The following is a 13,081-nucleotide window of genomic DNA, read 5'->3' as shown; positions in this document are numbered from 1 at the left end:
AGATAGGGACTTTAGTTTGTTGGCAATTATCACAATGCTTCACAAATTGGGTAGTATCTCAGAAGAGGGTAGGCCACCAGAGCTGGGACTGCAACACCTTGTGGGCTATCGTATCTCCACTAAAATATCCTCATGCAATTCCACTATGTGCCTCTGTCAGTACATCATGCATCTCATGCTCACACATGCATTTTCACAGCAACCTATCTTGCCCCAGCCTGTAAAGTTGGCCAGCTATCAACTAATAGGGTTGGATTTTTAGGATAAGCCGCCTAAGGCAGGCCTTTTCTATCGATCATTTCAGTAGTCTGTGCTGAAGCACTTGAACTATGTGGTTTGCCCAATATGGCATCAAGTCAACTTTAAACAATTTTTTTTTGCTGGACAAGTGGAATAGGTGTGCGTTTGGCAGTTCATCCTCAATGCCTTGTCCAACTACTTCTCTCGTGGGGATATGAGACAGATGGTCAGTCATGTAATGTTGCTTCCCTTTACGCACTACTACAAAGAAGTCAAATTCCAAAAGAAGAAGAAACCATCTAGCAATGCATCCTGTAGCACATGGTTTATTAACAAGATACAATAGAGCTTGATGGTCAACAAAGAAAGTAAAAGGCGTAGCCAAAAGATAGTGCTGAAACTTCTTCACAGCAAACATCATGGCCAATCCCTCTCTCTCCGTTGTCAAGTAATTCATTTCAGTCTCAATGAGTTTTCTGCTAGCAAAGCTCATGGGATAGTCTAGGTTGTGTTCACCAGATTGGCACAACACAGCTCCTATGAAAATTTTGAAGTATTGATGTGCACGTGGAATGTGAGTGTCCTGGGCCGAGCTCATAATATCGGGGCGGGTCAGAGCCTTTTTTAGTTTCTCATATGCATGTTGGCACTCCATAGTCCATTCAAATACAATCAACAGCTTGTATAGAGGTCTAGCAATCAATGCGTAGTTTAACATAAAGTGTCGATAGTACCCGGTGTGTCCTAAGAAGCATTGAACACCCTTTTCATCAGCTGGGGGTGGAAGGTCGACAATGACCTTGATCTTCGAGAAATGTATGGAAATGTTATTCTTTGACACCACGTGTCCTAGGATACATCCATGCTTTACCGAGAACTGGCATTTCAAGGGGTTCAATGAAAGGCGATATAGCCGACATCATTCAAAGACCGCTTAGAGCCTATTTAAGTGTTTCTGCCAAGTAGAGTGAATGCACAAGTCATCCACGAAGACTTCCAACTCCTTCCTTAGCATGTCTTTGAATATTGTACACATCAGTTGTTGGAAAGTGGCTAATGCGTTAGTCAATCCAAAAGGCATGACTATGTAGGCAAAGACTCCCCATTTAGTGGCAAATGCTGTCTTATGCCTATCATTAGGATGTACTTGCACTTGATTGTATCCCGAGAAGCCATCTAGGAAACTGTAGGCCTATTTTCTAGCCACTCTCTCTAACATGTGCTCGGTGTATGACAGTGGGTAATTATCTCTTTTTGTAGGTGCATTTACCTTCTTGTAATTGATACACACTTGAATCTTCCCATTTTTCTTTAGGATGATGACTATGGGCAAGACCCAGTCCGTGTGTTCAATTTCGTAGATGAATCTCGCTCTCATTAGCTTGTCGATTTCTTCCTTGATAGCATGGGAGTGCTTTGGAGTCATGGGGTATGGTCGTTGCTTGGCAAGCGTTGTGTCAGGCATTGTGGGTATGTTGTGAGTCACCACGCTCGGGTCTACTCCTTTGAGCTCTTCTAGGGACCAAGCAAAGATGTGTATGTACTCTCGTAGGAGAGCAACGAGATTTGCTTCATCTTGCTCCGCCAAGTCATCTGCTACAAAGATAGGTTGTGGGTCTCCCCTTCCTTGGTTAAATTGGCCTCCTTGACCTTGGTGGGTCCCTTGATTGGCTCGCTTGCTTGCCCCTATCATTTGGATCTTAGCAAGGTCACCACCCTATCTCCCTTTTTGATCCTTGTGAATCATTTTGGAAGGTCTTGCGGTATTTGTTGTTTGTCTACCCATGTTTCCTGGTTCCACACATGTTTTTCCTTTTTAAAGTGTCAACGTCATAGGTGGACGGGTAGGTTCCCCTTAGTGTGTCTAGTCTTGGGAGGCTGAGGTATTTCAATGTCACTATTTGAGCTGACCCCCGATTTGGAATCAAACTCTCCATCTTCGCTAGAAGAGGGGCTCTCTCCCTGTGGTGGTAGCTCAGAAGATGAGTCCATTTGCAGCACTGGTGCATCACTTGGTTGGGCTAAGCTACTTGCCCGCTCGTAATTGATTGCACCTGTGTGCTCCAACCAAGTTCTATCGCAGTCCTTAAGCCTGACTCCACCTCTAAGTACACTCTGCTTGCCTAGTCTGGGGGGTCTATTTGTATTTGTTCGATTATATGCCCCCCCAATGTGGTACTCTAGGGTATTGATTTCCTTTTCGCTCTCATCACTAAAGGAACAACAGTCCTCATATTTGTTGTCACGGAGCTATCTTTGTCTGGTTGCTCATGATTCTTCTAGTTTTGACTATTCCCTTCTTGTTGGTCAAGAATTAAGGCCCAATTGTAGTTCAAGTTCAAATTGTGTACCTTGAACCATTGCCATTCAGGTTCATCCAAGAGATTTTGGAGTGGCTTAAGGTTAGTCGCTAGATTTCCAGCCAACTTATTGGTTAAGTATCCTAGGATCTCCTAAAGATCGCGTCTATTGCTTGGAATGGAACATGAGTGGGTCTTCCACATAGACTCTCGATCATCATGCAGACTGCTGGCATTGAAGGTGTCTCCTAGAACTTATCAGTTTCCTTGACGGTTTGTTTGTATTCCTCAGCATTCAAGAATGGTAGGTTGGTGGTAGCAAGAACATGCATCCAGTCTCGCTTGTCCTCAGGACACGGGATATACTTGGTAAGAGTGCCATAGGATCCCTTAGTTTGTCGATCACCGCCCTTTAGCATGGTGGAGATGGTATCTAGGTCGACTGACATAGTCTTCCAAGTGTCCATATCCACTCTAACAGCCTTTGTTTGATTTCCTAAGAAGATAAGACCATTTTCCCAATCTTCTATGAATCTCACATTGTGCATCCAGGGTTGGTCTAGCAGGATGTCGTAGTCCACTTCCTTCATAACTATGAAGTCAACTGAGAATTGGATTCCTACAATCTTCACTGGCCAATTTTTTAACACTCCGCACGGTTTCACCTTCATTCTGTTAGCTAGAATGATGTTGAACCTAGTTGTCTCGACCCGTTGGTTACCCCAAGTTTGGAGTACTGCGTGGCTTAACACACTCGCTCCTGCCCCTATGTTCACAATTCCCTTTCTTGTGATATCCCCTAGAGCTAGGATTGGGAGGACTGCATGCATTTCTATGCCCTCCCAAAAAGCATTGATGTACAAGGATCTAGACATGAAGTGCAATGTCAAACTCAATATTTGAGTTTCTACGTTGTGCTTAGGAAAGTATGTGATAGTTGGCTCATTTGATTCTTCGACCCAACATTTTAGCTCTAGCCATAGTGTTGGATGCTGCCTAAGCAAGTAACCCAAGATTAGGGTTACAGGGGTGGTCACGAGTGTATTGAGGAGGTTGCTAGAGTCACTTGCCTCTCTCCTAAGTTTGCGATTCTTGGCCAATGGCCTAGATTGGTTTGCTGGCCTGGAGCATTTAGGCTTTGTCTAGGTAGCCCTACTTGTGGTGCCATCGTTTCCCTTGATTTCAATTGTGGGAGAGAGATTGTAGTGCTTAGTCTTGAGAGATCATCGATCTCATATTCTAGTATGGACTCAACATCCTTTAGGTGTTCTTGGGCCTCCTTTACCCACTCTTTCACCTTCTTGATGGCTTTGAGTTGGCGCTTTTGGGTTGGGGTACTCCTTGACCTTAGTACTTCCCTTTTTAGCCATCTGGGGTGCCAACGTCTCTTCTTCTGTGTTAATGACTTTCCCTCCAACCGATAGAATCGTGGCACTTTTGGTTTTGTGGGTTTTGAGTTGGAGCTTTGGGTTGAAGTACTCCTTGACCTCAGTACTTCCCTTTTTAGCCATCTGGGATGCCAACGTCTCTTCTTCTGCGTTAATGACTTTCCCTCCAACCGATAGAATCGTGGCACTTTCGGTTTTGCGGGTTTTGAGTTGGAGCTTTGGGTTGAAGTACTCCTTGACCTCAGTACTTCCCTTTTTAGCCATCTGGGGTGCCAACGTCTCTTCTTCTGCGTTAATGACTTTCCCTCCAACCGATAGAATCGTGGCACTTTCGGTTTTGAGGGTGACCTTAGCGTCTGGTCTCTTCCTCCTTCATCCCTAACTCTTATTTCCAACTAAGGTTGCATCAAGGTTGTTGGGCCCTGGCAATGATATGCCGGCCTGCTTCATTTGCGTATGGGTCATGACATGCAACAAGATAGGTATGGCCTCTCCATCAAGTGTCTCGACACCGAACAACCCCAATGGAACCAATGGCTCATTTTCCAGACTAGAGGATGGTCTCTGCCTAGGGAAGTCAACAAAGAGATGAGTGATTCCACACTTGGCACATCTCAAGTCAACCTTATCTTTGTTTGCTTGCTCACTCTCGAGGCAGTGCAAATAATTATGCCCTGGGTGACCGCAAGTCCTGGCTCTTGGGCTTGTCCTCCTAGGCCCTTGCCTCTCCCTCTTCCCAATGCCATCATTGGTACTAGCATATAGTGCATGAGGATAGAATTTCCTTCCTCATCATACGACACTCACGGGTTTACATAAGGCTCATCATTGCTAGGCTCGTCCACATAGTGGACCGGGGTGTCACTCGGTGGATGGGTCACATAGGGTCCAGGCGGTCTAGGGATATTAATTTCCATCCTAGGGATGGCAAGTTTAGTACCATTTGGTACCAGAAGAGCCAGTGAATCTCCCCTTCCAAAGAAGTTCGGTAGCCTGTTCGCAAGGTAGGGTTTACTGTAAGGCTGCGGGTATGGGAGCCTCTGAGGTAATCAACAATGCATGGTGTTGATCCGAGAAAATCACAAAAAAATATTTTTCTAACACTTTGTTGATTTTTTGTATATTTGGAGCTTTGAAATAAAGAAGAGGGTGGGAACAACCTCTTGTGAAATCCAAGAAATCACTGGATGGAAATATTGCATGGATCAGTTTACCAAGGGGGGGTGAAGAGTAAAGATCAATGGAGGAAGGTGAAGGGAAAATGTATAATGTGAAAAGAAAAGATATGAAATGGATTTGGAGCCATCCAAAGGGCATGTGAGGCTCATAATGTCATGAATTTGGAGCCTTATGATAATTCAACCAAATGGAACCCTTCTTGGAAGCATTAGTGGAAGAAAAATTAGGCACATGATTTTGTAAGATTTTGTAAAAATAATTCCACTCCGATCCAAAAATGAAAGTTGTAGCGCATGAGCTGAAGTTTTGGCTAGTATTTTTTTATAATTTTTTGGAGCTACGAGTTGGGAGATATGGCTAAAATGGTGGATGCCAACTTTTTCCAACTGCGGTGGAGACCATCTTCCAATTTTGTACACACCCATACTTTCTTCCCCACACTTAACACTTCCATAAAACATCATTCATTAGACTCCCAACCCTTTTCCCTCTCTTCTCCTCTCTCTCAAGCTAATAAACCATTAGAATTCCCCTCCTAAATCACCCTCAAATCATCCTTAATTGTAGTAGTAATGTATGAACTCTCACTACTCTCTCTCTATTATTGCTAGATATGATCTTATTTTATGAAGATTCTCTATATTTTTTTATAGGAGAGCTCTTGGACTCAAGCTATGGGGGGGGAGAATGGAGACAATTCACCTATGATGGAGCTTGATTAAGTACAAGTTGGTCAACAAAACATCTAGATGGAGCTTCCACATTGGTGGAACCGCCTTAATGTAGCTTTGGTGGTGTTAATTCCTATTATATCTTAACCTCTTCCCTAAACACCCTCAAGGCCTATATAAATAGGCCTTCTCCTTTGTAATTTGCAAGAAGAGAGAGAGCCAAGAGGCCTTCTTCAGCCCTATTGAGCCTTCCCCATTCTCTCTCATGAGCTTATGCAATTCATTCCCCTACTATAGCTTATGCATGTTCTACAGTGTAATAAGCCCATGCTATTGATGTCCATATTGTGTATGTTGGTCATATCTCAAGGGTTCTCCATCTCTTAAGTTTATTGATTCATCTATTTTTTTGTAGTTCTCTCTCTTTCTCTCTCTCTCTCTCTCTCTCTCTCTCTCTCTCAGTTTTCCTCTCTTCTCCCTCACAAGCTCCTCTCTCTCTTGCATAGTGTCCTAGTCCACTCTTCCATGACTAGGTGGTGCCCTTAGCTCATTCACTTTGTGGCAGAAGGGAGTTTGGAATATTATAGAGGTTGCCATACCGAATTTCTTTCGTCATAAATTGGTGCCCCCGCTGAGGACATTCTCATCCACAATTCTCTACCTCCTTATGCGGGACGATACAACACATGGTGGTGCATCCTCTACAACAAGTGCTCCAAGTGGCTCTTCTGAAACGCCTTCACCAACTCTTTTTGAAGCTGGTCGAAGTCCACAACTCCCACAATGGTCTCCCAAGAAAGCCCAAGAAGGGAAGTATGCCTATCCGATGACAGCACGTATGTGGGTAAAAGGTGTTCACCTTAGAAATTCCATTCTCTCACAACGGAAAAAATCATGTTGCCATCAATTGCTAGGTTCTCATAATTGTGGTGAGTGTTTTGGAAACAAAGTGAAGGCCCATTTGAGAGGTCCTCGTCTCCAAATCATCAAATCCCTCTCTCTCTCTCTGGCCTAATCCACATCAAAGGAGGACAACTATGCATGAATGATGTGGAGTTTTGTAGAGATGCAAAGTATGGAGACTACCTTCAACTGTTGTTAGCTCGAAGGCTGGGTGTGGTTGAAAAGGTGGCCATTACACCTTATGAAATATATGTCACCAAGGATGGACACACTAAGGCAAGAACAATCACTGGTGAGAAAATTCTCTGTATAGCAAAGTTGGTGGGTTCCAGAAAGAAACACTCTGGGAAAAATCCTTCATAATTCAAGAAAGTGCATTCCCTCTACTCCCTTAAGTAGTCTCCACTCATGAATAATAATAGTGGCCCGAATTTCTACACCTTTCACTCTGTATAAAACATCCAAGTTAATGTATGCATCAGTAGGAAGATTTTCTTCCAGCAGTGTCTTGTCATGTACTTTGGGGCTGAAAGATTAAGGGAGATTCTTGTATCACCAGAACCTATAATCTTCCCAATGCTAGACTACAATGCATCGTTCAATGTACATGTCTTTATCTTATTATAATAGTTTCTCATGAATCATCATGAGGCGTATGGACCTATCCGTCCACTTGCTATGCAAACTGTGCATATTGTAGCCAGCACAAAGCTTAGATTCCAAGGCATTATTAGAAGCATACTAGGGCCTAGACGTCTTGCTGAAATCAATGCTTCTATAAACCCATTCATCCTTCCCCTCATAAAATACAACTTAAGTCTAGATGTGTTTATCTTTGTACTCTACTAAGTGATGTGACCTGAAATGGGCCAGCACTGGCTATGGCACTAACCGGGGACCTCATACTCATAACAGACAAACACACCCTCACGGCCTCGCGGACCAGGAGCGTCTATCTACTACTAAAGGACAAATTGCCCTAAAGCCTAATCTATGCTTTTATAGTTTTATAGTTTTGTAGTCCAATGTTTCCCTTTCTATAAACTCCTCAGAGGGAGAACCCATACACATTGGCAATAAATACCACGATAATCACATACATGGGAGGCAACCCCTTGGTAGAATCACCGTGGCCCCACTGCAGCTCTCCTACATCACAGGGATTAGCCCCTTGATACGCTGCTCAATATATTAAAAAAATGAACAAACTCCACTCTTTCATTTGAAATGTCTCTAGGAGATACCATGTTTCCTTTCCAAATAATCCCCCAAGAAACGAAAGTTTATCCTACAGCTTAGGATGCCTTGCCACACTCAAACGTGGGTCATTGTCATTGAAAATAGATGCTATGTATCCAGGGTTTTTTTTATTCTGATACCATAATCGTCATGCACATGCAGAGATGAATGATTCTAAAGTGCTCAAACATAATTTTAAATTAGCAATGTGCTTGTGCACAACTAGGCTTTCCCAATGCATTTACTAATCCGTTGCGGCGATGAAAGGATAGCACCGAGATAACACTCATGCTACTATCCTCTTAATTAAAGTACTACGAACTTTATGACATGATGTGCATCAGAAAATCAACAACAATCAACGCGCAAATCACACCATTCAAACATCCCAACCCCCTACGTTTAGGTATTGCTTTCGTTGCATAGGTGTAGAGGTTCATTTTAGCATGTTTTGATGTATAGAAAGCAATAAATCACAAACTTTGACAAGGAGATAGGGCAAACTCAGGCTAAACCTCATGCTTTGCCACTACCATACATCCACAAACAATCATTATATTTTTCCTTATTTTTCCAAGACGTATTTCTATTTTTCCCCTTATTTTCCCCATTTTCTTGATTTATTTGGCAATAAAATATGCTATTTTCTGGTTTTTCTTATTCCAATCACTTCAGCATACTAACATTCAATTTATCTTCCCTATTTTCCCCATGGGAACATCTTTTCCCCACTCGAAATGGAAAAACTACCATTTTACCACTAAAAGACCGCATTTCAAGTTTATGGGAATTAAATAAAGCATGTAAATCATTGTAAAATCAGAATTTTTTAATACACAGCAATTAATCATAATGCAAACAGAACACAAACAAATTTTCATCCAATAAGAACATAATCATCATCATAAACTATAAAAAATCCTTCATTTTCTTCATAAAAATGGTCATAATATTTCCACTCTCTCTAATCATTAACAATTGTTGTTGAGCATGCACATTGTTTCCCCAAGCATCCCATAGCAACTTAGCAAAACTAAGCAAACCAATCTGTTTTAACCAACCCTTGGTATTGGGCTCATTTGTATCCATAAGAATAGAGCAATCAAGCATTGGAGTAGCCAACTCACCTTCATCCTCACTAGACATAGTAGAAGATGCTTTTGGTGTGTTATCCTTGACTTTTGATGGAGTTGTATCAGGTGAACTCTCACTCCAACCCTCTCATGCTCATGAACAACCCTCAGCTCTACTGCTATTTCCCTCTCTTCACAGGAAGTTTTGAAATCTTTCTTTACCTTGTCTTCACCATGGTAGCATCACCCATGACCTATTGAGAATGCAAGATGAAAAGAGATGAAGAAAACGATGGAGGATGATGGCATTGAATTGCAGGAAGGTGATGTTGTATGGATGCATGCATCAACACATGAGCCTTCTTTCCCATACATTTTCCTTTTTCCTATTGCCCTACTTGACAATGAGTTAAACTCCTTAAAAAGAGAGAGAATATAACATACTGATGACCACTTGTACTCACTGTGAGTCTGACATGTGAAGCTTGTCCCTTCAAATAGACTTCATGCAACTGAAACTTTGTGGCTTCACATAGTTTAAATACCAAAGGAACTGAGGTTAAAGTTAGTTGGTCTTCTAGACCATCACACACAAATCCAAAGTTAAAAGGTAAAAGTCCATTCAATGCATAATCTCCCATAAGCATGATACCATTTTGCCAAGTCATAATATCATGAGAGAAAGATTTAGAAATAAAATCCCCACAAGGCAAATCCCAATAACCAACTTTTAATGTCATATAGTACCACCACTTCATGAAGCTCTTTTGCATTTTTATTACGACATAAAACAACTCCAAAATATTCTACACTTCATATAGCACTATTGAAGTTTGCATAGCTTCTTTATGAACACCATAAATAATATGTAAGATAACATCATCTACCAATATCTGACAATAAAATAAGGGTTCTTTGTGTAAATAATCAAGCCAAGAAACCCTAAAGACAATAATGAGATTCAAAAAATTGAAAACTGCTCTATGGGGTAAAATCCCATTACTTGCTCCATGAGGTAACAATGCTGAAATTTGAATCAAATTCACTGCAACTGTGGGTTACTCCTGAACTTCATGAGGTAAATCATCATAGTCTATTTGAACTAACCTTCTTAATCTAAACCCATTCATTGCAGAATTAACTACTTGGTGCATAGATCGGTCGCCGTATGCGTGCGTAGTGAGCATCAAAAGGTCCCCAAGAACAAAAGAACTCTACTTTTTGCACACAAATCAATGAAGAAACCTTGCACGACATGAACAAAAGACCAATTGGGTGCAATCTCCCCCCATGCCTTGTGTGAGTGCTCCACAAAGCATGTATTTCATATATTATTCATCTTCAAGCTCAAATAATAGCCCAAATTACAAAATAGCACGCTTTAGCTTTTGAGTTTGCTTTTGTGCCAATAAGAATTAAAGCTAATGGGTGCCCAAGAAGTCAGGCGTACCCAAATACAATGTCCAATACAAATATCTAAATTGTGTGCCCATGTGCATACAAAAATAATAAATAAATATCAAACGCTTTGATAAATAAGCGCGACAAAATATAGGCGCCATGTTGAGATGGCAAGCTCAACACATGTGGACATGGATGATGGACCGCCTGGTTAGATGGGTCCACACATCTACACTTAGCACGTCGGTGGTCATTATGACTCTCACATGGCCACTGACTCATTACTTATTATATTCAGGTTGTTACACCTATTTACAGCTGGCATAGTTATAGCGCCAGTCGACTAGTGTAGTCGGTTATGCATTGTTTGACTTAGTAGGCCACTTTCCTTTTATGTTGTATCTTATCTATACTTTGTGTACATTGTAAAGTGTGTGGAAGAAGAAGAAGAAACATGCAAGAAAACGTTTTGGCCTCCATCTCTCTTCTTGTCTCTTGAGTGAGCTTCTCCTTGTGCATTCTGTGTGTGTTCGGCGCAGCATCTTGAGCAATCCCCTCCACCACGCGATTCTTAACATGGTATCAGAGCCGCGCCATTGAGAGAGGCTGATTTTGAAGGTTGAAGCAAAGGAGAAGAAGCAAGGTTCGAGCAAGCAAGCCACGGGTAAGAAGCTCTCCCATCCTTCAACTCTTTCTCTTTGATAGTGCCTGTGGAGGCACCGAAAGCAGGGCAGAGCAAAAATCTCAGATTGCAGTGAGATTTGGTGTGCGCGAAGAGCGCTGTGTATTCTGCAAATAAGCCCTTTAGGGCTTACCCGCAGTTATTTTGGGCATCTGAGGCCGTTTCAGGGCCCGTTTTAGAGTCGCAAGGTTGCAGACAGCAGTTTCAGGGTACGCTGTGACTTCGACTGTATTGACCGAAAGTGGGTGCGCAGGTTACAGATTTCAGATCTGTAAGTTCAAAGGTGTTTACCAGTTAGTAAACACAAGGTTTATCTGCAAACAGGTTGCAGATTGCATGTATTGTTGAGCAGACAGTTAAAAAGGCTGTCTGGTGTATTGCTGTGCACTACAGGTCAAGGGTAGTAAAAGATTTGCTTGCTGTTTGGTATTATTCTTGTGATAATGGCAGAGAACAGTGGAAGCCCCATCATTGAGAAGCTCGACAAGAACAACTACCCTTCATGGAAGTTCCGTGTCACGAACTTCCTTATTGGAAAAGGCCTCTACGAGTTCGTTTCAGGTGAAGAAAAGGAGCCGGAGGTGAGTGATCCTCCAACTGCGGAAGAGACAAAGGCACGAAAGGAATGGAATGCAAAAGACAAGAAGGTCATGTATTGGTTGTCTGCAGTAATTGACAATAATATGCTGGGACACATTAGAAATGCAGAGAATTCATATGCAGCTTGGACCATACTTGAAAGTATGTTTTCTGTAAATACAAAGGCACGAAAGATTCAACTCAAGCAAGAGTTGAATACATTGAAGAAAGGGAAGATGTCTATCAATGAGTATGCATTGAAGGTAAGGAGCATTGCAGATGCCTTGGCAGCAATTGATGCAATGCCCGATGATGATGATTTGGTGTCGTCTACCTTGGGTGGACTGAATAATGAAAAGGCTTGGAAGTCTTTTGTAACTTCCGTATATGTCAGAAAGCCATTTCCAGATTTCGATGAGTTGGTCTCCCTTATGATCACTGAAGAGATCAACATGCAGAGTGAGACATCTGAAAGAAGCGGTGAACAGATCCAAGCTTTCTACTCCAGTTCAGGAAGGGGACGTGGCAGGTTCTCTTCAAGAGGCCGTGGTACAGGCCGTGGAAGTGACAACCAGCAAAACAGATTGAATCAACAATTTGGCGATATGCAAGTTTCAGGAGGTCGTGGTAACTTTAGAGGCAGGGGGAGCTTTAGAGAAAGAGGTGGATGGCAGAACAGAGGTTCTAACAACTCTGGTATTGTGTGCCACTATTGTGGCAAAACAGGTCATATTGCAGCCCAATGTTATGCTAAGAGAGATGATATCCGCAGTGGTAAGTTGCAGCAAGGAAACTATGTATCGTCTTCACGACAGAATGAAGACAAAAATGAACGTTTGTTCGTTATGCAGCATATGCTGAATGCTGTTACAGGAAAGGGAACACATGAAGATGTTTGGTATGTTGATTCAGGTGCATCCAATCATATGACCAGCCATGTAGAATGGTTTGGAGAGATGCAGGATTTACAGAATGCAGGTTATGTGCAGACGGGTGATGACTCATGCCACCCAATTTCACACATTGGAAAAGTTCCCTTGTCCTTGCATGATGGTAAGACAAAGAGTCTTTCAGATGTATTGCATGTGCCATCTATTACAAAGAACTTGGTATCAGTCGGTCAAATGTTAGAGCAAGGGCTGCAAGTCAGATTTAATGCAAAGGGCTGCTTTGTAGAAGACTTCAATGACAAGTGCAGGTTGGTAGCAAAGGGAAGTAGAGTTGGACGTATGTTCACTCTAGATGCTGGAATTCCTACTATGGATGCAGCTATGTATGCCAAGGGAAAAGGTGTTGTTGCAGACATTGAAATTTGGCACAAACGCATTGGACATGCAAATGTACAAAGGCTGAAATTAATGCAGTCCAAAGGGTTGGTTACAGGTTTGCCTACATTTAAAGTTGCAGAATTTTAGAAGGTATGTGA

Source organism: Lygodium microphyllum, chromosome 11, assembly GCF_053477565.2.
Source record: "Lygodium microphyllum isolate KBCC chromosome 11, Lygodium_microphyllum_v1.1.10, whole genome shotgun sequence".
NCBI lineage: Eukaryota > Viridiplantae > Streptophyta > Polypodiopsida > Schizaeales > Lygodiaceae > Lygodium > Lygodium microphyllum.
This window is presented reverse-complemented; position numbering follows the sequence as displayed.